Below are 6,000 nucleotides of genomic sequence, written 5' to 3'. Positions count from 1 at the left end.
AAGGAAAGGAAAGGAAAGGAAAGGAAAGGAAAGGAGCGGAAAGGAAAGGAGCGGAAAGGAAAGGAAAGGAAAGGAAAGGAAAGGAAAGGAAAGGAAGGTTCGGAAAGAAAATGAAAGGAGCAAAAAGGAAAGGAAAGGAAAGGAAAGGAAAGGAAAAGGTGAAAGTAGGGCACTAGTCTTCTTCAGTACAGAGGTACCAGGTGTGTTTGTGGTGGAGGTAGGTTAGCATACAGCAGAAGGGTGGCTGAGAAAGCCTTAATCAAGTTGTGAATGTAGTTTTAAAAAGCAGACATGAAAGAAAAGTTTTGTTATTAAAAAGTTTGGAGATTATGTACTTTGAGCAATCCTACCACCTGCAGCTTGAGTCAGCTAGCTACTTCAGAGACTTTGGAAGGCACAAGTGAACAGATGGTATGTTTTTGACACCATCAGGTAGTGGGCAGTGAATATTAGAAAACTGGCAAGTATCCACTAAAAATTATTCCAAAGCAGATAATTAAATAAGTTATAAATAACAAAAAGAAATCTCAACAGTTGAAAAGGAAGGAATGAGGGGAGGAAAAAGGATTTTTTTCAGATGAATTATACAGCCTCATTTCTTACCTTTTTTTTCTAGCCCATTACACACAGAGACCAATTAAAAATCTAATAAATTAAACACCCCTCAGATATTCTACATAACTGAAACTAATTACCTACCATTTTGATATGGTCAAGCATATGTAATAACAATGTTCTAGCTCACATTAGCATTAAGAGCATAAATACAGACATGAAATCAAGTTCTCCAAGTATCTCAAAGAGGTGATTTTTATGAATGTCGTATCCCCATCTTAGTTTTACTGTCTTCAGTGCAGAAGCTTGGCTGGCCTGCCTGGGTTCTCGTAGCATCCTGGTCACCGATTTTGGATTACTTGTGCAAGTTTCTCTCTGGCTCAAGCTTGACACTGATGGTATTGTTCTTGTTTAGGACAGCACAGCTACAGATCTGACTTCTTTTCTGCATGATGCAAAAGGAAATACAATTCTGTAAGCATTCTACTGATGATTCAGAAACCTTACGTCATTAAGTAATCAATGGTTAATTTATAAAAAGTATCCCAAGTAAACAAAAAGCTCTAATTCTGAAAACTGCATTGTGGATAAGTGGGATAGGAATACAGTCACAAGACTTGGGGGAAGAATTCTATTCAAACTATCATTTAAATAACAATTTTAGGATAGGGGGGTACAGGTGGTAAGTGTACAGCTGAGCTTTATCAAAGATTTATCAGTTGTTGGATGAAGACTGGTCTCTTACAATAGTGTTAGTCAGTTGGCTTGCGTATGCTAGTGTTCACAACCTCTGCAGAGCCTGGGAGCTCAGGGAAACATTTACACCGTCATTGCACAGGTGAGGAGCCAAGACACATCCCCAGGCAATGCACATCCAGGGGCATACAGCTCAGGAACCCGGGTGGCTCGTGGCAAGCGAAGAAATGAATGCAGAGCTCCTGTCCTGAGCCTCTTCTCACCAGACTCTTCTTGTCTATTCTCTCATGCAGAGGATATCCAGCAGAAAACAGACATTTCAGTTTTTTCAACAGTCTTTGGGTGGGCTTGAAAAAGATTAAACTTGTTAGGTGCTGCTGTTTGGTGGCAAGAAGAGGAAGATGCTCTGCCTTCAACCTGGAAAAGAGATGAAAGAGGGGAAAAATCACAGAGCTCTGTGCAGTCATGAGTAGCATGGGAAGGATGACTAAGGGATGCCTGTGTAACGTTTCATCCATTACAGAGGCTAACTAGTAAGTAGCACACTCAAAGCAGACAAAAGAAGGTATTTTTAACAAAATATGCTCACGTTGTGCAGCTCCTTACCACGGAAAATAATAGAGGTTAAACCCTGACATGGTCTCAAGGAAAGACTGGACAAATTAGTGAAACAGAAAGTTTTTGTGTGCTGTTAAAAACAACATTTTTTTTCTGGGTCAGGAATTCCCTAACAAATTGTCAGAAATTTCGAAAGTAATCTGGGGAAGTACCAAGAAACATTTTATCTGTTTTCATCCCATTCCCGGGGAACAGCTTTTGGCCACTATTGGAGGCGTGATGCTGGGCTCAACAGATTTTTGGACCGTCCCCAAGCAGGCATGCCTGTATTCCTAGGAGCTGCCGGAGAGGTCAGAGGTGGAAAGAGGGAGCCAGGAAATCCAGAAAACTGCTCTCTTCTTTATCTTTTCTGCAAAACCTGCCTGTCAAAACAGGTGCCAATTCACACAGTGAAATATATCCCCAGCATTTCTCCATGACATCCCAAAAGAGAAACCAGCCCAAAGAGTCAGACCAGTAGCATCTTTGGTCCCCACGGGTCGAACATGGCCAAAAGATCATTCTGCATCAGCGAGAAGTCAGGACTGCAACGAAAATCTTCAAAGTCCCCGGTGGAGTTTCCGGAAGATTAGACTTTAAGAATACATACCATGCTCTGGGTCATGATTTCCACAGCCAGAGAAGCCTGTATCTCGCTGCGAGTACCCTCGGGAACAGTTAACTGCATCGATTCACACCCTCATTGGTGGCACGGAGAAGGTTGCTCCTGGGCGTCGTATCTGCCTGCCGGGTGGTGAGCCACACGCAGCGTCAGGCTAGCTCTGCAGAAGAAGGATTTGGCTGCAAACCTGCCAGTGCTGCAAAGCGTAACACTGAAAAACCATAAAGCCAAGGCGCCTTTGGCACGGGGAGAGGCTTGTTCTGCTGGAAATCCAAGGCCACGAATGCAGGATCGGCGGCAAGGCCGGTCACTCCAGCTCCCTGTTTTAAGGATGCAGGAACTGGGGCAGAAAAGGCAATGACTTTCTCCTGAGGGAATCAGGAAGATTTTTTTTATTTTCATTTATTTATGGTTTATCATTTTGTTCCCTACTCTCAACTACAGCTAAGCCATTTCTGGTTCACTTTTCCCTCCTGACCAATCCTCTCCTCAGCTTAACGCCCGGAAAGCTTCATATGTACGTTTTCCCCTCTTCCTCGGTTTCTTTGAAATCCCAGTGCCTAATTCACCGTCTCTTCTCCTCCTCCCACATCCTGGCTCTGGGTTGTTTGTGCCTGGGCCCTCGTTAGCTGCCTGGTTGTTCCCCCGCTCGTGCACACAGCTGCAGATGGAGCAAGCAGGCAGCGCAGTCCCCTGAGAGCCCAGCCTCTCTCCTCCTTAACAAGCTGAAGCAACTTTTTGAGAAATGTCAGGCTCCCCGGGCAGGCGGCTGAGTTCTCCAAGATAAATTTGGGACTCGGAGTGCACAGACACAGTAATTACCCGAAATGCATCCGTTAGTCCCCCCTCAGCCATCAGGTGCCGTCTCTCTGCTGCTGCCGACGCTTTGGATGCAAAAACCTTGCTTTCTGTCATCCTCCCTCCCTCCGCTGCAATCTTTCTCCCTGAAATTGTAAATGATAACACCTGTGGGGCTCTTATTTGTTCGTTCCCCGTATCTCTGGCTGCTCCCTGGGTGAGATATTACGCCCACACGGAGGCATGAAATATGCTGCAGCGCGTCGGGGAACTTCTGCATGAAAGGCGCAGGGAGCGTAAGCGGTGGCGGAGCTCTGACATTCCTCATCTCGCCTCCGGCAGGACGTGTTCGGGAAACTGCAGGAGCACACTAAAGATGATCAAGAAGTCATTCGCGCTGTATCAGCGTAGCTGAAAACAGATGAGCGGGACTGCTCTGGACATCCTATTTTCCTTTCAGCACCGGCGCGTGTTTATTCTTCGAGTCATGCTATATTCATATTTACTTTAATGATTCATAAACAGCCCAGGTTCCAGAAGCTTCTAATTAACTCATCTATTTAGTGCTGTTAACAGATGCTCAGGGAGTGATTTATCGTACAATACCGGCTCGCACCAACGAATAAATCCAGCCAATTGAATTGGCAGGCAGGCTGGGTAAATATCTTCGGCTGCTGGTGGATGAGGCTCTGTCCTAAATGCAGTATTAATGCTCTGCAGGCTGTGGCTGAAGCATTATTTTCTTCTTCTATTGCTGTGCACATGGAGCTGTACTCTGCAACGCTGGTTATTTCTCCCTTTTAGAAGAAAAGATTTAGTGAGGTACTGCAGAGGATGGGGGGTACTTATTTATCTTGTCTGAGAAAAGAAGAAATCAATAGCCCCAAAGAAGTTTTCGCTCAAGCTCCTTTTCATTTACCTCTAGCTTTCTGTAGGCTCGAAAACAAAAGCAGTCTGTCCAACATGCTGCAGCAAAACAATCCTAATCTTTATCAGAAAAGTCACGCTGGGGACCCTGGCTGTAGGGGAGATGTGGCCAGACCTCCAGAGCATTTAAATAACTAGGGGAATGCGACCGGCCACCGTGGCTTAGGGCAGAGCACGGAGCTGAGGCGCATACACCACCAGCCAGGTGTGAGCAGCCCAACAGATTCTTCCACGGGGGTGTTGTGCGCTGCACCTAGGGCCAGTCCCAGTGATTTGCACGGCTAAATTAGTAGGGGATCCTGGCACCGTTTCCAGCCTGGACCAGCCCCAGCCCCACCAGACCACGCAGCCCCACCAGTTTGGGCTGCGAACGCCCAGTACGGGCCGGTCCCTGCCAGCAGGGCTGCCTTACAGACTGCTTGGAGCACTCCTGATTTAATAATATAAATACATCCCTTCAGTTTTGGCCTGGTACACTTGTTTTACTTGGAAACTAATTTTTTTTTTTTTTTTTCAATTTTCAAAATGGTAACAACACACGGTCCGATTGCCTCTGCTTGTTGTCTGGGCAGGAGCTCTCCTCCAGAACTGGAAGGCGCGTTATTTACCTTGCTGGTCGGGAGCTGCTGTTATGCTGCAGACAAATTTTTACAGCTTTTCTCCTAAGAGCTCACTCCCTTTTCATCCCATTTCTTCCCAATGGCATCATGACTCAGTCTGTGTTAACAAAATACTAAGGAAACAGAGGTAAATATTTGTTTAAACTTCTTAAGGTAGGAGTCATTCGAGGACTGTTAAAATATTCTTTTTGCAGTAATTATGTTAATCTTTTTTTTTTTCTGTCTGCCTCGTCTTCACAAAGGTGAATTTAAGTTTTGTGGCCCAACTGCACTGAAAGGGACTGTTGTAAATAATAAGGGTTTATTTTTCTGCCTTTTTTTTTTTTTTTTTTTTTTAATAAAATGTATAGCAAAGCCATTGTTTTTAATATACTTTTTACTCAGAAGGAGATTTTAAAGATGAGCCACCTCTGATGTCTGCTCCAAACTTTACTTAAAGCAGCGCTTCCTGGAGCTGGGTTTGGGGAGGGGGGAAGAAATACAAACAACACTCAAGGGGGAACAGGAAGCAAACTACTTTAGCACTGTGCCCAAATAAATGAGGAAGGGAATAGGACAGCTTGCAAAAGGTGATACACATTAAATAAATACGCTGCACTAAGGAATTTCTAGGAATTATTAGATTTCTCTTCAGCACTCACTGTTAGCAATCAGTGGAGGAACAATACCATGATGAGTGTGACTGTTTTAATTAAAGCTTTCATCTCAAGTACATTAACCTTCCTTGCTGTTTTGATCTCTGGCAGCCAGTTCCCAAGGTGCACGTACTCTCTCATATGGAAAAATAAAAGGTGCAAAGCATTCCTAACGGGAGTGCGCTGTGCTGTAAGCAGAGCACACTGATAAACCTCTCTTGCACGGCCTTGAGGGAAATCTGCAGACTCTAGGGACTGACCTTGCAGTTTCCACTAAGACCAGCCAACTCCCATCACTCGGGCTGGTTTCTTAAACTCCATGAAGTAACTGCCCTTCTATTCTGAAAAGCCAATAGAAGGCATCGTATGTTACAGCTGTGTACAGACCCTATATATTTAGGAATCTGTGCAGATAATGCACAGGTGAGAAATATTTTGCAAGCATATGATGCACACGTTGAGGGATTGTTTACAAACGTGCCTTAAACTCATATAGGGGAAGAAACTTTTCATTTTAAGAATTACATCTCTGTTAAGCAGAAATGCATGG

The 6,000-nt window shown here is 44.5% G+C and overlaps 1 long non-coding RNA gene across 1 annotated transcript; it reads right to left on the bottom strand.

Moving 5' to 3' along the window:
• Nucleotides 1–504: 504 nt before the first annotated feature.
• Nucleotides 505–3,403, bottom strand: LOC121064823. The gene is made up of 3 exons (XR_005816715.1): nucleotides 3,293–3,403; nucleotides 2,459–2,790; nucleotides 505–1,668 (listed from the first exon to the last, which is right to left on the bottom strand). It is a non-coding gene; the product is annotated as an uncharacterized LOC121064823 (long non-coding RNA).
• Between the last annotated feature and the right edge of the window lie 2,597 nt (nucleotides 3,404–6,000).

Source organism: Cygnus olor, chromosome 2, assembly GCF_009769625.2.
Source record: "Cygnus olor isolate bCygOlo1 chromosome 2, bCygOlo1.pri.v2, whole genome shotgun sequence".
Classification (NCBI taxonomy): domain Eukaryota; kingdom Metazoa; phylum Chordata; class Aves; order Anseriformes; family Anatidae; genus Cygnus; species Cygnus olor.
The sequence above is the reverse complement of the archived record's forward strand: the minus strand, read 5'-3'. Positions and strand labels throughout refer to the sequence as shown.